This window comes from Pongo abelii, chromosome 3, assembly GCF_028885655.2.
Source record: "Pongo abelii isolate AG06213 chromosome 3, NHGRI_mPonAbe1-v2.0_pri, whole genome shotgun sequence".
NCBI lineage: Eukaryota > Metazoa > Chordata > Mammalia > Primates > Hominidae > Pongo > Pongo abelii.
The window spans coordinates 111,567,855-111,592,919 of NC_071988.2; the positions used below are offsets into that span (position 1 = coordinate 111,567,855).

General features: G+C 36.4%; 1 protein-coding gene across 21 annotated transcripts in view; it reads left to right on the forward strand.

Moving 5' to 3' along the window:
- The first annotated feature begins 324 nt into the window (after positions 1 to 324).
- The window catches only part of CCSER1 (coiled-coil serine rich protein 1), a 1,462,495-nt gene continuing 1,437,754 nt past the window's right edge, over positions 325 to 25,065 (forward strand). For 17 of the 21 annotated variants that reach the window (XR_008524637.2, XR_008524639.2, XR_008524640.2 and 14 more), the window contains exon 1: positions 336 to 766. The gene's annotated coding sequence lies outside the window, so the exon portion shown is untranslated. Of the gene's footprint in view, positions 767 to 25,065 lie in introns of all 21 variants that reach the window. The other 4 variants (XM_054554165.2, XM_054554167.2, XM_024246533.3 and 1 more) reach the window with 1 other exon arrangement.

The following is a 25,065-nucleotide window of genomic DNA, read 5'->3' on the forward strand; positions in this document are numbered from 1 at the left end:
CATCCCCGCAGTCACTTCACGTCTCTTGAGACTTCCCTTATTCTCTAGTCTTGACCTGCCCATGCGCTTGAACTCCACGCAAGCACGAGGATGGACTGGGGGAAAAGGCCAGGTCAGCGCGGTGGGATACTGCTTCCCCTAAAATGAAAACTCAGCAGCGGGCCAGCAGTGGGTGTGCGCGCGTGGATGCGCGCGCGTGGATGCCAGAGGATGTGTGCGTGGAAGCCGGCGGACGCAGTGGGCCGGGCGCCGCCCTCCAAGCCGCCCCGCCCAGCCCACCCCACTCTCCCTTCTATAAAGGCCGCGCTGGGGCCCGCCCTCCTCACAGCCCTGGAGCGCGGCCTGCCGGGGAGGTCGATCTCGTGCTCCTCACACAGTCACACTCCGCGCACTCACACACTTGGAAGCGCCTCCCCACGTCCCTCCCCTGCCCTCCTCTTGCTCTGCTCTTCTCTCCCTCACCACAAATAGTCGCCGACCTACTGCCAATCCGCCTCTCTCTGCCTCTCTCTCTCTCTCTCAACATGACTGACTGGGAAGCGGTGGCTCGGGCAGAGCAGCTCTGCTGGCGCAGGCAGGAGGAGCAGGAAGATTATTAAATAACGCAGCTCGACTCTGTGCAACTGGGAGTGGAGAGAAGGAGCCCAACAGCCGAGAAGGGGAGGGAGGGCAGAGGAGGGGGACCAGGAAGGACACCCCCGTGCCCCGAAGACATAAATCCCTGAGTGCCCGGGAGGAGCCTTAACAAGCGCACGGAGCCCTCAAGGTAGTAACGCCCCTGGTGCCTCAGCGCTCAGCGGGTCGCGCGTCGCGTCGCCGCTGTGCGGGGCCGGGCGCAGGCGGACGCTGGGATGACCGCTCGGCAGGTGACCGCGCCGTGTCGGGGCCGCCCGGGAGCAGAGCGCGCCCAGGCCCGGAGCGCCGGCCGCGGGCCCGGCGTGCTCGGCGCAGAGACCTGGCCTTGCGGGCGGGGTGGGAAGGAGGCGGGCTGGCTCGCTCACCACCGGCCCGCGACTCCTTGTGCGCTGCGTGGCCATTTCCTCCTCCACACTGCTGCGTGGTTTGCTGCCTGCGGCCGCGGCGGCCGCTCCAGGGCGATGCGGAGGGCTGGCCAAGGAGGCAAGAGTTGGCGCAGGCTTCGGGTCGCTCCCCTTCCTCGCCACTCACGTCCCGCAGGTAGAGGCGACCGGCCAGCGCTGGCGCCCCGGGCTGCGGGTGCTGAGGCGGGGACGGCGGCGAAGAGGGGGAAAGGGAGGAGGGGGCGGGGAGCCACGGGCTCCCCGAGGAACCGCAGTGCCGGGCCGGGACCGCCTCTTGCCTCCGCCTGCTTGTCCTCTGGCGCCGGTTTCCTGGATTGGAAGCAAGACCCTGCCCAGAGGCAGCAGTAACGGCAGCGACTTAGATTGAACCACTTGCTTTGTGGTGGAACGTCAAGGGCCCCAGGTTGTGTGTGTGTGTGTGTGTGTGTGTGTTCTCGCTGCGGACTAACCAGTGGGTTGGTTCACCTGAGCAAAAAGTCAGCCGTAAGCTGAAACCGCATGTGGCCCCCTGGCCCCTTCGACTTTTGGCTTGTGTTCCAGGGACTCGTACACACGGTGCCAGCAAGGGGTAAGGGTGACAGAGGGATTTGTGAATGGTGCTTCTGCGTGCGTGGAGGCTGAGCCTTGCTGATGTAAAGGAGGAGGTATCCAGAGTGAGAAGAAAGGCTATTTATGGCAAAGAGTTGTGAAATTTCTTGGGGTTTCCTTTTAGTGTATCCTGAACTGCTCTCTTTCTCTCTCTCTCTCTCTCTCTCCTCTCTGCCTCAGAATTAGAAGCAATTGTGCTTCCCCTTCCTCTCGTGGGACATGGAATATGAAATGAAGTAAAAAAAACTCATATTTTTACAGATAGAAAAAAATACTTCTTAGAAGTTAGAGATTCTTTGCCCTTTAATGTTTTTATGTCCTCTTCTCCACCCCTCTTACCTTTTCAGGCAGTCAGTAGGACTTACAAGTCAGAAAATACCTACTTGGTTTCAACAGCTTTCATTTCTGCAATCTTTACAGTTGAATACCTTCCTATTGAAATGTGACACACATCCTCCCTTCTCTGCCCCTTAAGGACTATTAAAAATAATGTGTACACGTTTAACGTAAAGCTGGTTTTATTAAAAGCCTTAGGGAGAACGGAGAAGAGGACACCTAGGTGGGGGTCAGTTATCACTGATTCCTTCAAAACTAGTTATTAAGGGAAGACCTAAAATACTGTTAATCTAGGCTATAACATAATTTGTTTTGGTTTCTCTTTCTGTTTGCTTTATAACAGGTACATGTTCCAGATACGTAACTTGAAACTTAAGGATGACTTGGGACAGTGCCTGTCACGGTGCTTATAAAATGAATGTTTTCTCTTAAAAGTAGCAACCTGTACTTTTATAGAACTGTGACTGCGTTTAGTAGTAGGACAGTATCCTTAATATTGCAAACTGAAATATCTCTAAAAGCCTGCCAACACAATGTTTTTCAAATATTGAAATTCCATGTTGTAACCACCCTTTCAATAGTTTCACAGAGAAAAAAGAGAAGTTGGTCAACCTATTGTCAGTGATTTGTCTTCATCTAAATTAATTAATTATTTTGATCAAAACAAACCAACTGTTGTTTGTATTGTTTTATTGCTTTCCTTAACAGTCCTGTTCTTTGAAAAACAAAGCAGAGTTAAGGATTTGATATTTTGATTTTGTTAGATTTATATTACTTTGAAATACATTTTCAACACGGAAGCATGTGCAGCTTTAAATATTAGGTTAGAACTCAGATGGAGAACCCCACTCTGAGGGTTATTACCTCAACTATCCCAAACTATTTGAACATAGATATAATAGGGAATTTAAAAATGTAATTGATGAACTGTATTACTGCAATCATTAAAAGTCCGATTTATGAGTATTTTGTTTTTTGACAGTCAAGAGAATCAGCAACTGTTTATTATTTTAAAGATAACTTATTTATACCACAGAATGTTAATTTAGATAAAACAAAGTAGAAAATGAAAAATTTGTTATATTTTTACAATAATAGTTATTCAACCCTTTATTGCATTTTATTACTCATCATAATGCTCATAATAAAGGGCCTGACGTTTGCGAAGTACTACTGTCCAGGCAATGGGGAGGAACAGGAGATTCCTTGTTCCCTGTCCTTCAGGAACTTACTTGCCACGTGGGAGGAATCTGATGCTCATGCTTGAGCGTAGAGTTAACAACCCGTAATAATAAGAAATTACATGTCTAATGAGTACTACAGGAGTTCAGAGCATGACAATAACATTTCATACTGGATTTTGTTTGAGAATGCTTTGGGGGTAGGTAAGACTTGTTTGATCTTGATGTTAAAGGATAAGTAGGATTAGTACATTGTGGATAAGAAAAATATAAGGTATAAGATGCAAGTCTCCTGGAATAATAGAAAAGAACATATAAGGGAAGATAAGTTTGTTTTGACATAAATTAAGACATTGCTGGATATTTTGCAGAGTGCAGGTTGAGTCTGTTATGGATGTACATCCTTCTACACATTCTATTCTTTTTTTTTCATTTGTTTCTGAGATGGATTTTTGCTCTGTCACCCAGGCTGGATTTCAGTGGCGCTATCTCGGCTCACTGCAACCTCAGCCTCTCGGGTTCAAGTGATTCTTCTGCCTCAGCCTCCCAAGTAGTTGGGACTACAGGTGCATGCCACCCTGCCCAGCTAAATTTTGAATTTCTAGTAGAGATGGGGTTTTGCCATGTTGGCTAGGCTGGTCTCGAACTCCTGACCTTGTGATCAACCCGCCTGGGCCTCCCAAAATGCTGGGATTACAGGCGTGAGCCACTGCGCCCTGCCCACATTCTATTCTTGAAGTTCATTGTTAATATTTACACATTTAAAAAGACAAATCTTTAACTTTATATTGTCTTTTTGTTTGTTTGTTTTTTGAGACGGAGTTTCGCTCTTGTCGCCCAGGCTGGAGTGCAGTGGCGCAATCTCGGCTCACTGCAACCTCCGCCTCCTAGGTTCAAGCGATTCTCCTCCCGCAGCTCCCTGAGTAGCTGGGATTACAGGCACGCTCCACCACACCCAGCTAATTTTTGTATTTACTTTAGCAGAGATGGGGTTTCACCATGTTGGCCAGGCTGATCTCCAACTCCTGACCTCAGTTGATCCACCATCCTTGGCCTCCCGAAGTGCTGGGATAACACGCGTGAGCTACCGCGCCTGGCTTATATTGCCTTTTAATAGACAATATGTACTTGTATTACTACAAGTGCAATAGAGTTCTTGTAGAGAATATGTACTTTAAATATTTAAATATATCCACATCTCACTAATGTGTTGAGTAAAAGTGGCACACGTGCAACCTCTTTATAGTGAGGTGTTTTCGGTATTTCACTAAGCAAATCTTTTTAGGTTTGCTCTAAAGAAGTGTGATGATGTGTAAAAGAAAAACAGTATTAATAGTGAGCATCTATTGAATATTTAACATTTTATTCTTCATATAAAATATGTTGTCTATTAAATAATATATTTTAGATAATATTTTATTTTAAACTTCTTAGATTTATTGAATCTATTAGATTAGATTTTATTTAGAGTTATTGTATGCAGCCACATAATGGTTAATCTATCCCTATATTATTTGCCATAAATATAGAGCTGTGATACGGAGCTCGTAGTGAACGTTTTAGAATTTTAGCAACAATTTTATGGCTATTTTAACTATCTTCTGATAAATAAATTGTATTAACAATAACACCATGACCTGTCTCTATTCTAAACTTAGTTGTTTTTTTCTTTGTGTATATAGGTTGATTTTAGACAAACTGCTTAAAATGCATTTCTTCATTTCAAGAATAAAAGGGAAACATCTGAGCTGACTTTGAGCCTGTCTATTCAATATGACACCCCAGAAGTATGTTTTGGTGACAGTAAAGAAATTGCACAAATATTAGACATGAGTTTCAATAAATAACCAAATGGAATTACTTTCAGATTAGTTGAATTAAAATATTTTCATATATATATTTTGTTGACAGTGAATAGATAAGAGTTATTACAAAAGTGAAAGCCTGTTTAATCACCAATTTTATATTCATGCACGAATGGAATGATTCCCCATGTAGTTAGGGTACAAACTAGCCTATCTGTTAATTGGTACCTTTTGAATTTGGTTTTGGACTGTGTGTCACAGGTGTATCATTTCAATAATGTAATCTCGTCCACTGTATGACTGACAGCTTCTGCATGATTTCCCTATTGGACAGTGACAAAATCTGTTTGCTTTATAGTGAGTACATACGCTTCTATCAGCAATATTATCTTCCCTGTGCAAGAGTGTCAGTTAACAATAAAACATGAAGTCTGAGGTGGGAGAAGCAGTGAAAAAAGATGGGGAGATTGAGGAGAAAACACTAACAAAAGAAACATGTTTTACTATGAAGCTTAAACTGAATATTAAAATGTAAAGCTGACTATTCTAAACTGCAGTACATTACCAAGATATTGTTATCAGTCTACTTTAAACAACCATATTGTATTTTAAGTTGTTTCCATGCAGGCTAAATTTTTTTAAAAGGTGTTTGTTGGAAATGTTTACTGAGGTGTTTGATATATTACAAATTGTTAAAAGATTTCTGCTCAGATCATTAACTAATGAAGTTTTTGCCAAATTCCTGGCCCTATACAGAATAACTTAAAGCACAGCTTTTGGTTTTGCATCATTTACACTGCACTAACTCTTTGAAAATATTAATTAAAGTTAAACTTGATTAAAATTTTTGAATTTTTAAACTGTGCTTTGATACTAAATACAGTCCAAAGGACTTTTATAAAGAAACAGTGTATTATCTAGTGACAATTCTTAACCTAGAGTAGTGGTTTTCAAAATGTGGTCTCCCAAGCAGCAATAGCAGCAAGTATAAACTTGTTAAAATGCCTTTTCTGGAGCCCCACCACAGACTGACTGATTCAGAATCTCTGGGGTTGGGTTCTCTATGTGATTCTTATGCAATCTAGAATTTGAAAGCCACTGACCTAGAGTATTTTAGAGTAAAAACTGAAGGCTGTGTCTTTCTTCTGTTTTATAAGTAAGTACTTCTCTCAGCTGGTAGTAAACTAAGGTTCAGATATTCAGTTTTGGAAAATATTACATTGTCCATCAAAAGATTTTCATCTTAACTATGTTTTCTGACCAAATTTTTAATGAGTTCCCATTGCTTGTGCAAGAATTTGCTGTTGATTGGGGAGGGAATACATGAAAATTTAACTGGATAGCAATGACCGTAGGCTGGACCTTACTGGTAGGTAGTTACAATACAAAGGGTATGCACAATACAAAAGTTGACCAATTTCTGTTTAGTTTTGTTGACTCTCATGTGATATTTTTGGTTTTGGCATATAGTAAGCACCTTTCTCTGGATAAGATTATAGCTGTTTTAGCTGTACAATAATAATGTCACACATGTGAAATATTCTAAGTCTCACTGCTGAAATAAATTTTGGACCATAGCTCCACGTCTTTCAAGGTTAAATATAATGTGTTCACATCCTGTATCTCCTTTATACCACTGTTTCTCTCCCTTTCCACCAAACCCTTGCTTCTCTATTTCAATCATCACTTCCCTAAGGATACCTTTCTTGGCCTTGTTTTCTACATCGTTGCCCTGTTATATATAGTTTTGCATTATGTTCCTCTTCCTTGTGGTACTTTTGGCATTTTAAATTTTACCTGTTTTGTGTGATTGGTTCAGTATTGCTTCATCAGTGTTAGCAATGTCCAGCACATAGTAGATGCCTGATAAATAGTGCCTAAAAGAATATATGAATAAATAACTGAGCTTCTGTGCCTTCATTCTGAGGATGTTTTATTTTTTCCAAAGAAAGAAACCTTAAGAAATATTAAAAATAAGGGGAGTCGTAGAATTTTTGCAAACATAGGTATTTCCTATTTTGCAAATTATGAAATATTATTTTATTAACAACAATAGCAATGACTGTAATGTGCTGGACACTTCTTACATGATATACACTTTATAATGTTATGTCATGTCATTCTAACATTGTAAAGTTAGTTTGATGCATATATTAGAGATGAGGAAACCGAGTCTCTGTTCTGTGGTCTGCTAAACTGTATAGACCAAACTTTGATTTTTATAATTATAATGATGCAAAAATTATGAAACTCATAAACAGAGAAACTCTGAAGGAGTATATATCCTCTTTCTTCCTAATTTAACCAAGGGCCCAGCAGCAATATCTGTGTATTACCTGTCCTTTTGCCACCATCTTGAATGATGCTGCCATTGCTTCTTGGGTCATTGCTTCAGTGACCCAAGGAGGACTTGGAGATGGAGGACCTGCAAGGCTGGTACTCCCATCTTCTTATTGCTATTTTCAGTAGGAATATTGTGCACTCTGAGTGCCATTCAACCACAGTTCTCTTACTCTGTTTAGTCAGAATCACTCAACTCTTTAATGAAAATTTAAGATGTAACCAAGTATAATTTTGTGAATGTGTGCGTTCATGCAGAGAAAGTTCAGACATTAGATACTCCACTTCATATTTGAAGTTATGCAGCTTATCTTCTGGAAAGGTTCATGCAGAGCTTTGAGCATGTTGCTTAAGAAAAGTTGAGCTTATGCACAAGTTATAAGTCTAGCTTTCCTTCCATGAAAAGGAAATATGTTCACTGCTGCTATCAGATTTAATTTAGTTTCTTTTAACTTTTATTCTTCAGTTCATCTATTTAACTGTGGATTTAATCAGTGTTCACATGTTCGTAGCAAAGGATATATTTAAAGGCTGATTTCATAGAAGTAAATGGGCAGAAAGTTGAATTTGGTTATTTTGAAGCTCTCTTCAAGACTATACAAAGTTATATATATTTTATAATGTGTTTAAATCAGTCAAAACCATGAATAAAACTAGATGAATAATATCAAGGGTTAAAAATTTTTTAAACTAATTTTTCACATATGGCTTATTTTGCAGCTTTTGTCAAAATCTATTTCTGTTACTGGAAGAATTAACTCTAACTTGAGCCTTAGCCATGCTCCTGATTCAGAAGCATTCTTTCTATATAATGAAAAAATTAACTGATTTCTAGCGTAACATTTTGTGACTTAACATTAAGCAGCCTTTGATACTCAACTCTAACATTACAACGTATTTCTAGTAATTAGGCTTACTTCTATAACTGAAACTGATTTCTCGCTTAGTATTTTCCCCTGCATCTTGATAAATTACCCAATCTCACTATTCCTCCTAGCATTTGAGCAAGGCCCCCCTTTAAAAAAAAAAAAAGACTGGGATCCTGCCTCTGAAACAACCTCATTTCCTGAGACATTTTATCTGCCAGCAGACACCAGAAAACACAACACTTTCCTGGACCTCCAAACATTGCTAGCTCTTAGAAGTATGCTTCATTTCAATACTCACTCTTGGATTTCCATGATGCCAGCTACTTCTGGCATATTGCCTTGCTCCTGCATACTTAGACTGGTTAGACTTTTTCTAAGTATTTACAGCTGTGCCTCTGGAGTGCTTTCTAAACTACAGTGCAGTTGTAGTACCAGTTTAGGACCATCATCAGACTGCCTCATTTTGCTGAATGTAACCTTTCCTTACCTGGCTGTGCCCCACTAGAAAGATAGTCATGCATCATCATTGACAATAAATATTTTATAAATGTTTATTATAGAGTTGAAGTCCATCAGTTTCAAAAATCATGCACCTCTTATTGATATAATCTTACAGTATAAATTACCAATAACTTACAGTGTTTACTGAACAGCATAATCCACAATAAATGAAATACTTGCAATTCTATATCTTATTTGGTGTCCAAATGTGATATGTGTGTACAAATATATGCACAATGTGCATATGAATTCTTTAGGGTTTGCCTGTTTCTCTTTTTCTAGTCACCTAAGTTCATGATGATATGACTCTTCTGCATTCTCCTTCATAACCTTATTTGTATCTTATGTATTTAGAATGTAGAACAATTGACGAAATTTATTCCACACAGTAAGGTTTCTTTTCTAATTTCTCCAATTCATTAGTGAAATTTAGTACTGCTCCTGTACTCAAGGAGTGTTTGTTAGCTGGGTGTGGTGGAGCACTCTTGTAGGTCCTAGCTACTTGGGAGGCTGAGGTGGGAGGATTGCATGAGCCTAGGAGTTCGAGGCTGCAGTGTGCTATGATCACACCATGCATTCCAGCTTGGGAAACAGCAAGACCCTGTCTCTAAAAAAGAAAAAGGTGAAAAAAGAAGTGTTTGCTTAGCTAAGTGTACTACTCTAATTCAGCCTTTATGGGGGTATCAGTGATATACCATTCTTATTAAAAAAATTCAGACTAAGTTGTTGTATTTATGTACCTATTCAATGAAATTAGCTCTTTCTTGGAAGTAAATATTATGAATCTGTTAATGAATGTTTATTGTGTGTGTGTTTTGCAATAGCAGCAAATAATGTATCACAAACCTATGTCATGTTTACAAATAAAAGCCAACCAAACATGAATTAGAGGTATGGCAAAAATAAATGGCTAACTTTCTAGGCACGTATCCCTTTAGAGAACTGTTTTTGTTTGTCTGTTTAGTTTTGTTTATTTTATAGATATAGAAAGGACCAAAACATTAAGTCTGAATATATAAAATGGATTGTGAGTGCTTCTTGATAATAGACAATATTCTTCAAGACATTTAGGAAAAGCTTGAAGTGAGAAAACCATGCATATATCCCAGAAACATCAGGTGAGAAGTTAGGAAAAGGAGGAAAATACTAGCTCTAAACAAGACCCAAATTCATTGTTATAAATATAAATTAAGAATAACTTATTTCAGGTAAAGTTTCAATATATTTTAGAGATAACAAAACCCCACTGAGTTTGTACAATAAGATTCTTAAATTTTCAAAGGAATGTTACCTAGTGCATGGATGGCTCAAGAATAATTATTGACTTTTTCAGTTATTAATATTGTATTCGTGTATAATTGACCAAGGAATATTAAAAGTATTCATTAATAAATGAGCTCCATAAAAGTCAGAATGTGACTCCCATAATGTAAATCTTAAAAATTAAAGTACAGATTACTAAACTGGGCCATTAAATGAAACATTACAAATTTGTACACAGGTATATAAACTTTTAGAAACATTATGACTAAAATTGTTTCTGAGAGGTATTCCTTACAGGGTACTTCAAAGTGTAAATATGGGGGAATTGGGGACATAGGTTCGTTATCAACAACAATTCAGTTTCTGATAGGAGGAAGGGTCCTGAAATGGGAAGTTGTACGTTGATTATAGGGACAATATTGTATGAATTCTAGCCTGGCTTGAAACACAAAGGGGATAAAGACCCCAGAGTGCTAACTATCCAGTGAGGAGAAGGAAGGTATTGCCTCCCAGGATATTTCTGAGGAGAGTCAGATTCATTGGATGGTGATATAGAAAGTACCCAGCCTCAGAGGCCTGGTTCAGGAAATAAATGGATGAGATATTTTAAAAGCTAAAGAATTATAATTTGAGTACAAAACAGATTAGTAAATTTGAAGTTCTGGAGATTCTCTAATCTCAATTCCAATCTGCCAGCTGTCAGTCTGCACAGTCACCTTTGACGCAGAGGAGCTATCCAGGGTACTAGATCTTGCTGACCTCTCTTGCAAAAATGCAAAATATGCTGTTTTTGTTTACGTTAATCATAGAGTCTGCTGTTGCAGATGCTACGTTACTTAACAGCAATTACTAACCTTCCATCATTTGGCTTATTCTAGTGGGCCCTTCAAAGTTCCTTTCAAAAGTAAACTCATGGAAGGCCATCTCGATTCCACGTAAGAAGCATATTCTGGGTTCCAGTAATATTCTGTGTATATTAGTATCAAATCTCCATTGAAAGTATCATAATTCACTGCTTGTTTGTACTTCATGCTCAGTAGATGGTGAGCTCTATGAGGGCAGGGTTTTTTTTTTAATTTTATTCTCTTTCCCCACGAGCTGGTCTAAACCAGAGATGTGAAGATACTCAGTATGCAAGTGAGAAATGGATGAATAAATGCACTACTACTTAAGAGTGACGTGGATTTCTTTTTTAAATTTTTTTTTTTTTGAGACAAAGTCTTGCCCTGTCATGTAGGCCAGGGTGTAGTGGCACGGTCATATCTCAATACAGCCTCAAACTCCTGGGATCAAGTGATCCTCTCACTTATGCCTCCCGAGTAGCTGGGATTACAGGTGTGCCCCACTACACCCAACTGAGAGTGACATGAATTTTGTCGGCATTATGTGAACTACTTCCAGTGCTAACCACTGTTGTGAATCCTACCCTAGGCTCACTTTGAACACTGCCCTCCCTGGCTATTTCATAGACTGAAAATTTGTTCTTAATTTGGAGCTGAATAGCCAACACTGGCTAAAAGTCTTAAAGTAAATGAAAGGACTGGAGGAATGGTGGCACCTAAACTACATGCAATAGGGGTTAGTGAAGTCTAGGGAAGCAAGAAGCAGTGGCACAGGCTAATTTGGAGAATGGAGATCAAAGGAGAGTCGGTTTTGTCACTTCCTGAAATCAAAATCCTGAACACCTACTCCATGTTCACTTTTTTTTTTTAAATTATTTTACTTTCAGTTCTAGGGTACGTGTGCACAAGGTGCAGGTTTGTTACGTATGTGTACATGTGCCATATTGGTGTGCGGCACCCGTTAACTCCATGTTCACTTTTTAAGGCCTTTGGAATATGGCATTTTCTTCCACTTTATACAGCCCAGATTCACATTTTGAAATGTTGACAAATCTGAGGTCATGTGAGGCTGCCAGAATTCTTTCATTCAGTAAACAAATGTTACTAGGCCCTATGCATGTATCACTTAATGAAACCCAGTATGTTTCCTGTCCCCATATAATCGATGGTCCTTGTTGAGAACAGAAGTTGTTAGACTTTTTTTTTTTTTATCTGTTTCTTCTAGTAGCTACATTAGTGACATCCTAGCTTGCTACACAGAGTAAGTGTGCTTGTTTCCAGATCTCCACCCTGCCTCCTCACATCATTGCCCTAAGTTTCCAATGTGGCAAAAAGGGACTAAGTCATCATAGAGAAACTCTTATTTACATAAAAGATATCCTGTCACTAGTGTGGTATTGATCTGCTGTTCAGTTTTGCATGATGTTGATAAATTATGTGCCTGTATGTATCTTCCCTTATAGGGATATTTTCCGAACAGTTTAGGTTCCATGGTTTCTATTTTGGTCAGAAATTCCCTGTATTCCAAGTGCATAAGCCATAGAAAATAGCTGTGTGACCTTTAGATGGAGTATATTTTCACTTTATAGTTCTAACTTTCATGTTTTTGAAGTATATATACTATCTATCCTTCAGGTCATATGTTCCTGTTTCCTGTTTTATTTTATTTTATTTTTTTCACGTATTGCCAACAGTAATGTTTCAATTATGAAGTAGAAAAAGAAAAGCTGTATTTCTTGGTAATTTTTTTCCTTGAGAACACAGTTATGTAACTCAGAGAAATAATGTGGATTCAGAATAACAGGTGTAAAAGTATGAAAATGAGGCTTGGTGCAGTGGCTCATGCCTGTAATCCTAGCACTTTGGGAGGCAGATGCGGGCGGATCACCTTAGGTCAGGAGTTTGAGACCAGCCGGGACAACATGATGAACCCTGTCTCTACTAAACAAACAAACAAACAAAAATTAGCCAGGTGTGGTGGCAGGTACTTGTAATCTCAGCTACTCGGGAGGCTGAGGCAGGAGAACTGCTTGAACCCAGAGGAGGAGGTTACAGTGAGCTGAGATCATGCCACTTGTACTCCAACCTGGGCGACAGAGTGAGACTCCATCTCAAAAGTAAATAAGTAAATAAAAGTATGAAAATGAAAAATGAATAAAGCAAAAGATCTCAGTAATCATCTTGAATAAACTGATTATTTAAAAACCTAAAATTTCTTTGCTAAATATTTACAATTATGTCAAATAATATGGTCATCATTAATTGCATTGATTAAAAGCCACTAAGTATTACTAGAACTGAAAAATACATAATAAAAACTATGTTTAATCTATCTAAAAGAAAAGTTGCCTTAAAACCCTTTCAAAAGTTAGCATGTGTGCGCAAAATTTAGGTGTTTTGTAGTGAAACTTAAGAGAAAGGGATGAATTTTCGCAATCGTGAATCATTTGTGTTGGGTAAATATAGCACTAGGAATCCTCAGTACTCAGTCAAGTTTAGGACTCCTTAGGGACCAGAAGTGATGATTGCCTTTGATTTTAGAGTGCGTTTATAGAAAGATGGGGTCCTGCTGAGATTACATTCTTCTTTGACAAAGGAAAGTAGTGCAGTTCACACTCACATCAAAAACAAATTTTATTGACTTAAAAATTTCTTACTGGAATGTTTTTTGACATGAAGACAAACTTATATCAATCTTTGTTATATGTGTGTATGTACACATGTACACAGGTATGTAGTAATTAATTTCTTATGAAAACTGTCTTGTATAACTTACTTCTAATCAGGTATTTTGGTCTACTTTTCTTTTTTTTTTTTTTTTTTTTTTGAGACAGAGTCTTGCTCTGTTGCCAGGCTAGAGTGCTGTGGCGCGATCTCGGCTCACTGTAACCTCCAACTCCCTGGTTCAAGGGATTCTCCTGCCTCTGCCTCCCGAGCAGCTGGGATTACGGGCATGCGCCACCATGCCTGGCTAATTTTTTTGTATTTTTAGTAGAGATGGGGTTTCACTATATTGGCCAGGATGGTCTCGATCTCCTGACCTCGTGATCCGCCCGCCTCGGCCTCCCAAAGTGCTGGGATTACAGGAGTGAGCCACCGCGCCCAGCCTTGGTCTACTTTTTTAGAATGAAGGGTTTAGTGTTCTCCAGAGAAACCCAGCAAGATTATCTATCTGTCTGTCTGTCTATCTATCTATCTATCTATCTATATATCTATCTATCGTCTGTCTACCTATTGAAAGACTTATTTTAAGTAATTGGCTTACATGACTGAAATCTGTAGAACTGACTGGAAGGCTGGAAACTCAGGCAGGATTTTTATATTACAGTTTTGAGGCAGAATTCTTTCTTTTCCAGCAAACATCAGTTTTTGTTCTTGATGCCTTCAACTCATTAGATGAGACCCACCCCACATTATCAAGGGTAATCTGCTTTACTTAAATGATTGTACATATTAATCACATCTACAAGATACCTTTACATTAACATCTGGAGCAATGTTTTATCAAACAACTGGGCATTATAGCCCAGCCAAGTTGATACATAAAATTAACTAAAACAAGGGATGAAAGATAATATGTTAAGCTCTTTCTGTTTTACATGATATGTTAGTGTATACATTTTCTTTGGTCAGAGATATTTTAGCATTGGTTAGTTATTGGTATACAAAGAGACAGGTCATCATTTGTTCTTTATCATTTATTTAACATGCAATATGTGCAAGAGACAATGCTATGCAATTGAATAATTTTAAAAAAATGAATGAGAAGACTGTGTCTTTTAAGTTTGTTAACAACTCTAGTGGAAGAACCACAAATGTGTTAGATGACTGACTGGTAAATAAAGTTGCAGAATGAAAATGCACATTTCCAACTTTGCCAATGAAATGTCGTTTTACCCATGAGCAATGCCCCCCCAAAAACCCCTTATGTCAAGGCTAATATGCCAAGTTATTACACTTGTTAGTTTAAGGATATGTTGTATGTAAAATAGGATCCTGAAAGGTATGCTTGCCCACTGCAGGTCAACTTAATTTGGACAATGTTGACTATGCATACATTTATTTTAGCACATTAATGGGTTTGTACCTGTATTTGACCTTTGCAAAGGTGATTCAATATATGCTCAGAGAGGCGTGACAAGTGGACTGTCATGTTTTATTGATAGTCTTGCTCTTCATGTAGCATAGAGTAATAAACATTTGCTTTACTGGCTCTAAATAGGTATTTTTAATGCCTTCCTATTCCAAAACTACATTGTGTTTCTGTGTTTTTATTCAATGAATATGGATTTGTATGCCTGGCTTTGGAGGCCCTTTGTGAGCTCACCACACTTTGTTAATCCAAACACAGATCTTCTATTTTGTTAAGGTCATGTAACTTAGAGCACCCTCACACACAAAGCATATGCATTTAATCCTTTCTGTTTATGCAAATCTCAGCTGTCATTACAGGCCTAAGTCCATGAAACCTTCCATGACGACTTTAACCCTCCTGGGGAGTTTCTTTTGCAGCACTCTGAGTTGTGAGCAATACCTACTTGGCACCAGACAATTAAGTACAGTCTGTTCTGCTACAATGCATTTTTCTGTAGTGGGAATTAGCTCCAACATGATGGGTAAATAGGGGAATTGTGTTAGTAAAATGTGGAAGTTCTTTCATGTGTGTTTTTCCCCAAGCATAATCATATTTAGCTTTGCCAAATAACTACAGCTGAATGCAAAATATAGTAATACAGGCAAATACACAATACAACAGAGGGATATCGTTTTATTTATTTACCGCGTTTCTTTTTTTTTTTTTTTTTTTTTTGTTATGAGTAAGCCACAATTTTAGCTTTGAAAGTGCTTATTGTGTGGTTTTTCTTGATCCCTACAGCCTCTGGTTACCTTCACTTTTTTTTAAAGAGAAAATTTATGTAGTCTCTGTATTATTTCTTTTCTTCATTGAGAATTTTACATGTCCTTTTAGGCATATAGGATTTTTATAAAAATTGTTATGGTTTTGGTTAGAACTTTGTGTTATAAATTGCATAGATTTTAAATGTTTCTGCTACAGTTCTATTTTTTTATTATCCCTGTTATATTTATTGCCCAGTTTTTCAGAATAAAATAACACATATATTGCAATAGCAGGAATTCAGCAAATTTACATGAAATCACTTAATTTTTATTTAATATCCACTATTTGTCACTTCCTAGTGCTAATGTTGGATGTATGAAAAGTGAGGAAGTCTTACTTTTTTGTACACTGGGCTTTCTAAGCAAATATCTGGTATGATGGTGGTTGTAATTCTTGGCTCATTTGAAGGGGAGGAAGACAGACAATGAGAAGTAACTGTGTTACTGCAAACATCAGTTCCAGCAAACATGTTTTTGTTCTTCCCTCTGCCTGGAGTGGTCTCCCATTCCTGCCTTATTAAGCCAATTTCTTCTCAAGCTTCATCTCTCAAGTCAAGCATCATGTCTTCATGCTATTTTAAACTCTCACTACCATGTACCATATACCTTTCTTTCATAGTCTTTAAGGTAGCTGCAATTTCATAAGCATTTGTGAGATTATTTAAATAATATCTTTTTTCTTAGACCATAAACTTCCTGAGAACACAGTTCATGTTTGGTTTTTTCCACCATTGTATTTCTATTTCCTAGCAAGTGCACACATACACACACACACACACACACACACACACACACACACACACACACACACAGGGTATTAATATACCATTATAGAATACATCAAGTATTCGGTAAATTTTTGTTGAATGAATGGATTATTGAATAAATTAACTTTTCTTTTTTCTTTATTTTTTAACAACTAAATCTTGAATATGCTTCCTAGAATCAATTATTTTACTTCTCCATTCCTACTTCTTTTTTTTTCTGAGATAGAGTCTTGTTCTGTCACCCAAGCTGGAGTGCAGTGGTGTGATCATAGCTCACTGCAGCCTCGAACTCCCGGGCTCAAGCAATCCTCCCACCTCAGCCTCCCAAGTAGCTGGGACCACAGGCATGTGTCACCACACCCAAGTCATGTTTTGTTGTTGTTATTTATAGAGACAGGGTCTCCTTATGTTACTCAGGTTTGTCTTGAACTCCTGGGCTCAAGCAGTCCTCCCACCTCAGCCTCCCAAAGTGTTGGGATTACAGGCATGAGCCACCAATCCTTGTCCACATCTCCTTTGTCGTCATCACATTTCCTGGTCTGTGTTCCCATTACTTGTAAAGCCACTTCAGCATCCAAACTGTAAGATATCTTTTTAAAAGAGAAAGATATAAATCACTTGTTACTTGTCAGGTTGTTCCATCTACTGCTTTTTTCTCTCAAAACTTGGATTTGTTTCTTGAAATTTCATTTTATTATAATTCACAGCTTTCCTGAACGTGCTCTCATACCTTGCCTGTTCAAATTACAGCTAGGTAATGTTTATATTCTTGCCAGGGAAACTTGATTGTGGAAGGAAAAGTGTACTATTCATTGGATTAATTGTGGATGACATCTTTGCTGTTTCCTGTTAAATATGACATATAGGCAGCTAGATTATTTAAAGTAAAATATCATTAAGTCAAGTACCTGTGGATGATCACCATATAGCTCTTGTAACATTCATCCCACTATGCATGATGAATAATTGTTTCACTGCCACTGCCTTGGATATAAATTATTGAGGTGTTTATGAATGTGGACTCAAATTTACTCAATGCACACAGTAAACAGCTGAGTAAACTCCTGTTTAAGCAGTGAGGGAAAAATGTGATAAAGTAGTGAAATATAGTTAAAACATATCTAGTCATCATTTCAGTCATAAATACTAACTGGATTCTAGATTACCTGGACTATTTAAAGTGTTCCAAGAATACAGTATAATAATCAAATAGGACATTTTGCTTTCTATACATCACAATTACATACAGCGAATTTCAGATATTCAGACTATGTAGTATTTTTATGCATTATGGGAAAATTTTTATGTGAATTATTTTATTCTAATGCTTAGGTTCCTCTTTGTGAGTTCAAATGCCCCATTTATTCATTTTGATTATTGTTTACTTTTTGTATTATCCACTATTAATCTATTATTATGTAATATTCTAAAAACCAACCAAAGAGATCAGCTCATCTAAATTAATTAGTGCTGAGTATTATTTCTACAAAATTTTATGACCATTATTATTTTTGTTTTAATAAGCAATCTATTTTCTGGCTACCTATAGTTTAATTTTGATTATAAAAGCATGATGGCCCGTAAACTTCCAGGTATCAAGTATTATGATAAAAAGTCAAAGAATCTATTTCTCTTTGCTTTATAGGTGACATTTGAAATGCTAATTCTATTCTTATGTTACTTTCTACCTTTAAAATATTCTAATCTCATAGGCCTCAATTAGATTTTAAATAAAAATCTCAGAGAAATAGGGTACCTTTTCAATTTAACAAACAAAATACATCATTTTTTATGCATAAGGTAACTCCATGTAAGTGATTGTGGAATGCCACATAATCAAAATAACTCATAAATAATTAAAGAGTCACATTATAACATTAGGAAGTGTAAAAGAAACAATAACTGTACTCCTGCCTGCTTTTTGTGTCATATGTTGCTGCCTTTAAAATAAAATTTCATTGCTGTATCAGTGTGCTTTTCAGTTTCATGCTCTGCATCCATAGTTGGATTTATATTGTCTGTAGGCTTGGGCTGACTCACTGTATTTAACAGTTCAATATCTATTGTGTCAATCGTGATTTTGTTTTTTAGGTTCACATCTGTGTTTATAGGAACTGGCTATAGATGCCTAAACTGTGAGGGAATATGATCTTTATGCAGTCATTGTCTTAAGATAGGTTACAGAGTTTTCATTGTTGTTTTGACTGTATTAACGTTTTCCATCTGTGAAGTGTTTTGTAATCAAAATTCTACTGTTTCTTTTATCATATCTTCATTCTTTGGAGTTTTTAAAATCTGGAGCTAAAATTAAGCATACTTGCCTAATATGTGCAATAAAAACAAAACAATTCAACAGATTATAAAAATTTTAAAAAGGCCAGAATTTTCATATAATGCTGATCTATGCACTCATAGGCATTGTCTTAGGATACCTTTTTTTTCCCTGTGACATTGACAAATAAACGGCTGAAGATTTCTTGAAATAATCTCTGAAGCACTATTATATGGCTTAATAATTGGCATTTGCAGGAAGCTAACTGTTATTATCTCTGAATGAACACTCTTACCTTCCCAAGACTTAAAAAGAAAATAAACTTTAAATGGGAATGTTTCAAAGTGAAATATTCAGCTAAAGTAGTGAAAAAGAACAAGTGAGATAAGTACGGCTCTTTTGATGTGTGATTCTGTAACCTTCTCATTCTTAACATTCTTCTATTTCTGGTCTTTTGAGAAGTGAGCCCCAATTTATATAGCACAGATGTAGAATTTTAATCTACATCTACTGTGCAAGAACAGGAGATCAGAGGAATATTTTAATATGTAAAGTCTCTTTAAATTTTTATGGAGTATAAAATAATACTTTACCCACATTATACTTGTTCTCATGTTTAAATTTAACAAATGTAAAGGGCATGATCTTTAGATCATCTTTTTCCTCTTAAAATCATCTGTTTTGCAGTGCATATTAATGTCTGAATTAGCCTAGAAAAACAGCTACCATCATTCTAATTACTGGCAGGTTTGGTCCAGCAGCTTGTACTTGGTTCAAAGAGCAGATCACAATAAAGATACACATTAAATAATAAAATAGGGCTGTGAACTTGGAAAATTTAGTTTAGTATTAATAATTTTATTAACTCTTAACTGTTATTGAAATTGGCTTAGTGTAATTTTATATTAGCTAATTTTGATACAATTGGATTATGTTCATAAAATACCTTAATAGTTGGTCATTATTTATACAGAGGATTATATATATCTTAGAACAGCACTTTTGAAAATTTTTCACTAGAAGATGATCAATTTTCCTTAACTTGAAGATGTGGCATTACTTTGACCGGGCTGTTATGTGTTTGAATTTTGTCAAATCAGCATCAATGCTGCTAATAGTTTCTGTCAACACATTAATTATTTCCCTTTGAAGACACTATGATATTCTTTTAAAAGTAATTAACATATAAGATTAAATATTCATTTTTATGATCTCAAGAATTTATGAAGTCAAACCACAATGTTTCTTCTAATTGTCTTCAGGCTATGACTTGTATTTTGATTTATTTATTTATTTATTTACTTAGTTGTTTCATTTATTCAGTGATTTATTTATTTGCTCTTGTATTTATTTATTTTTAATACTTTCTTTAATAACTTAACAGTCATTTAATGCTTTCTATGTGTAGGACACTCTACTGTGTCTTTCTGTGTGTAAGACACTTTAAATTTCTCAAATTTAATGATCTAATTTTATTCTCACAACAACCCTATGGGATAGGTTTTTAATCCCCATTATTGTTTATAAAAATAGAGACACAGAAAACTCATTAACTTGTCAATGATTACATAGTTTGTATGTGGTGAATTAGTTGTTATTTGGGTTTAATTTATATAACTGCTTATTAGGTCAAAAGTATTCCATTATAAATGAGACTTTACAAACCATGAATTATTTCTGGTTTATTAAAATATGCATCTAGTAATTATAGATATAAAAGTAGTATTGGCAATGTTCAAGTACCTTACAGGCTACTCTAGATTAATCTGAAAAGATAATTTTATGAAACGCACAAGTGCTAATTATGCATCAAAGCGAGTAGTATTTGAACAATTCAGGTGTACTAAAAGCAAGAGGCTTATAATCCCGATAATCTTCATGACAAAATTATTTCAGGTTTGAGAATGATATGAATACATCCATAAATACAAACATTTGAAAACATTTTCACATTTTTATTCTAAAACAGAAATGCCATTATATTGGCTGTACTAATGTGCCCTCAAAAAAAAAGTAAGATTGTGAACATATGCTGTGTAGGTTAGAATGTGATTGTGATCAAGATAATTCATTTGAAGATTATAATTATAACTTAATAATTTTATAAAAGGCCGGGCATGGTGGCTGACTCCTGTAATCCTAGCACTTTGGGAGGCCGAGATGGATAGATCACTTGAGGTCAGGAGTTTGAGACCAGCCTGGCCAACATGGCAAAACCCTGTCTCTACTAAAAATACAAAAATTAGCTAGGCATGGTAATGCATGCCTGTAATCCCAGCTACTTGGGATGCTGAGGCATAAGAATTGCTTGATCCTGGGAGGTGGAGGTTGCAGTGAGCCAAGATTGAGCCACTGCACTCCAGCCTGGGCTATACAGCAATACCCTGTCTCAAAATAGTAATAATAATAATTGTATGTAATTATAATTTAAATTTTATAGTTATAGGCAACCTTTAGGAGTTAAAGAAATTAATGGTTTTTATTTTTTCACTCAAATAAACACAAGTGCACAAGAAAAATAATAGTGCTTGTAATTTCTGATAGTTTGTGGATCCACTGGAGTATCCATGAATTTATTTAGAAAAGCCCAGTATTAGTCTCTTGAAAATATTCAATCAGGAAAAAAATTGTATAGTTTTTTTGCATTGTTGGTATACTTGGATTGACAACATTGTAAAACAAAAGGCACAAAGAAATGCATATTGGCTAGGATATGGTAGTACAGGGTTGATATAGATGTGATCCTGGTCGTAAAGGGCATCTTGGTTAGAGAGAAGGATCAGAGAGATAGGAATTTACCTACCTGCTATAACAACCAGGAACAAAGCATTCCTCAGAAGTTTGAGTCTGTCATCTTTTTTCCCAAACTCTATCTCATTTGAACCTCACTGGACAATTATTTTGATTTCAGTTTTGCAATGGACAAACCCGAGGATTGGAAATCAAATGTTTTACCTATGATGTCACTGTGTAATTAGTACTTCTGGCTTTAGCTAACTTATTTTTTTTCTCTATCTCATTCTGTGGAGCTATCAAGCTGAACCTGTAACACAAGCGTACCTATACGTCTACTTTCCTCCTAGAAGGCATAGGCATGGGAATACTGTCTTTTAACCTCTTGAATCAATCTTATGCTTATTTTTACAAGTAGATCACACCCTAACTAAAAGACATGAGTAATGACATGCATTTTAGAATATGAAAGGTACTTTGGCTTTGTTAGAATTTTATCAGTGTTTCTTATGACATCTATTTCCGAAATCCCATGATGTTTGTAATTGCAGGCAACACCCAATACTGATACAGCTGTTGGTATTTACCAGCTACTGTTCTAAGAATTTTACACATAGTAATGCATTTAATCATCACAATAATCTTATGAAGTAGGTGATATTTTTCTTGTTTTGAAGATGAGGATATAGAAGGATAGATAGGCTGAGTAAATAGCCCAAGTTCAAGGAGTTAGAAAGTAGTAGAGCAGAAGGGGCCAATCCATGCAGTAGGGCTCTCAGCCACCTCACCCTATAGACATGGAGCCTAACCAAAGTTTTGTTCATGAACATTTGCTATTTTATTGTTGCTGTTTTCAGGCAAAGCCATTTCATTGCCCTTTGAAGAACAATGGGAGTCTAATATTGATGAAATTGTCCATTTCTATGCTTGACTTTTATATTGGCGGTAGTGTCATTAATCCAGCATCAACTGGGAAATTACTCAAATCAGGTGGACTAGTTTGAGATTTCTCTAAGACAATCTCAACGTTCAGTTATACTTAAAAAATGTGTTAATCTTTGAGAAAGGGAAAGCAAGTAATTGAAATTAAAAATAAACTTATGAATATCTTTGGGCTCTATATGACAATTTTGGAAAAACTGTTTATAATAATCTAAACCATGATACTTCTTTTAGGTAGTGTTTGAAAATCAGAAACAGACTTGTTCTTAGCTGAAAATTTTATTATTATAAACTTAGTGCTCTTGAACTTTGCTTAAGATATTTAGTGATGCAGGAAAAATAGAAACATTCAATAAAGAAAAAAAGACCAATATATTTTTCATATTCAAGTTAAGTCTGCATTGTGTATAAAAGCAATCATTTAATGTTTTTCAGAGTAAAATAATAAGAAACTTTTACAGACAGGTCAACGCCATAAGGAAGTTGGAAATCACCAGTGTTTATGCTGACTTTGTGAGCTATAAAGTTGACCCTTGAACAAAATGGGCTAATTGCATGGGTCCATTTAAATGTGGATTTTTGCAATAAGTAGGGTTGGCCCTCCGTATAGGAGATAACCACATCCTCAACCAAACATGGATTGAATATATTCGTGCAATGAAAAACCCACATAATAGCAAGGGCTGATTTTTCCTGTCTGCTAATTCTGCAGGACCAACTGAAGTAACTTGAATATGTGCAGATTCTGGTATCTGCGGGGAGTCCTGGAACCAAACCCTGTGGATACCAAGGGATGAGTGTCTTCAGTTTTCCAAATGAGTAAAATATCATTATTAGTTAGCCTGAGTTTCCTATTTATTTTTCTGTTCTTTTTTAATAGCGACTCCCATAGTAACATCAGTCACTGTTGCAAATATGGGCAAAAAAAGTGTGGTTTCACACATTTGGTGAATTCTTACGTAGTTATTAGTGGGGAAAGGATGTCAATAATACTGCATCTTGATGCTTTAAGTATAAGAGATGCATGACTTGTGACCACTGTGTATGTGTAGAAAACTCACCTTTTGTCTTTTAAAAAAGATTATTACCAGCTCATGAAGCATTTTGAACATATAAACATTTACTTGTCATTGTACCTCATTCATCTTCATCACTCTTATCAGTGTCCTAAATGTAATAAGCAATATGTTGTTAAAACCAGTACTGACCACAGTGATCTTTTTATGTATAGGACAATGTAATTATTAAGAAGAAAGACCAATGCTTTACTAAGCAAGCCAGCTCTATTCTATCTAAGTATCCATATAGAAAACACATTTGAAGCTGTGCACTGGATTTAATATTTATATATAGATGTCTTTAGTAATCAGTTTGTGTATTTAAGGATTCAACTAGTTATTATTAGGTTAGTGAATAAATGTATCCAATTTATCTCATCATTCTGAATTATTTTATTGTTTTGTAGTTGGAGTTTATTTAAAATATTATTAAAATCTTTTTGAATAGATTGTTATTTTTTTTTTCCTCCTCACAAAAGTGAAGCATTTGATTTAATAAAAGGTTCCACAACCCTGCTCTGGCTTGACAAAGACTTGCTTGGTTGATTAGCATGAATGAGAATATGAAAGATTTAAAGAAAAGCTGTCAAAGCAATTAGAACTAAAGTCCTCCTATCACTGAATAATGAAAATCCAGGCCTGGAACACTTTCAAATGTACCTAAGAAAATCGTACTTATGCAAAATGAAATAATAGTGAATAAAAGAAATGGAATAATAAAAGCCACCAGAGGTAAAATTATACAGGTAGCATTTTAATATATTCTTGCTACTATATTTTAGATTTATTAATGAACATAATGATATATGGTTTCTTCATAAAGATATATGTATCAATTTTAATTTAGGTATTTAGATTATTAGGCTTCATATTCAATTGTTTTAAAATGTTTAGCTTTAAGGTGATTTCTATAAAATCTACCATTTGGGGGTCTTTCTTTGTAATTTAACTTTTAGATCAATCATTTAAAATCAAATATGGATATTCAAGCTACAAAAGAGATTAACAGGCATTTAATATTTAATATACACCTTTTCTCTTAAAGCTTTTAAATCTTAAAAATCTAGAATAAATTGATAGACTGTTAGAATACCTTGTGTGATTAAGAAAACTAATGATACAAAGAGTACACCTGGAGAGCAAACTCATAATCATTTTATATTTTTATTGAAACATAATTCAGTCTAGGAGATCATTACATCAATAGATTCTTTTCCATTTGTTCAGTTATTTAAGCACTCAGTTTTTTAGTATTAAACAATTATTTTTTCAATCTTTACAATGTAAATTTGTATTTACATTTACACTGTGAAAGATAGCAAGATGAATTAAACATGGATCTGGCATTAAAGGGCTTGCAGTCTAAGGAAGTAGCTATGATAAATATACTATAGAGGCTAATGCATTAAATAGGTAGAATATAAACACGATAAAGTGAATATAAAAAAAGAAGAGATTATCTCCAGCTATATTAAGTAAAGGAATCACCACTGAATAATATTAGAATTTGGTCCTTAAGTCTGTGTATGCATATCATTTTAAAATGTTTTTGACTGCAAGTAACCCAAATCAACGTATCTTAAACAACACAGGGGATTTCTTAGCTTGTGTCACTAAAAGGGTGAGCAC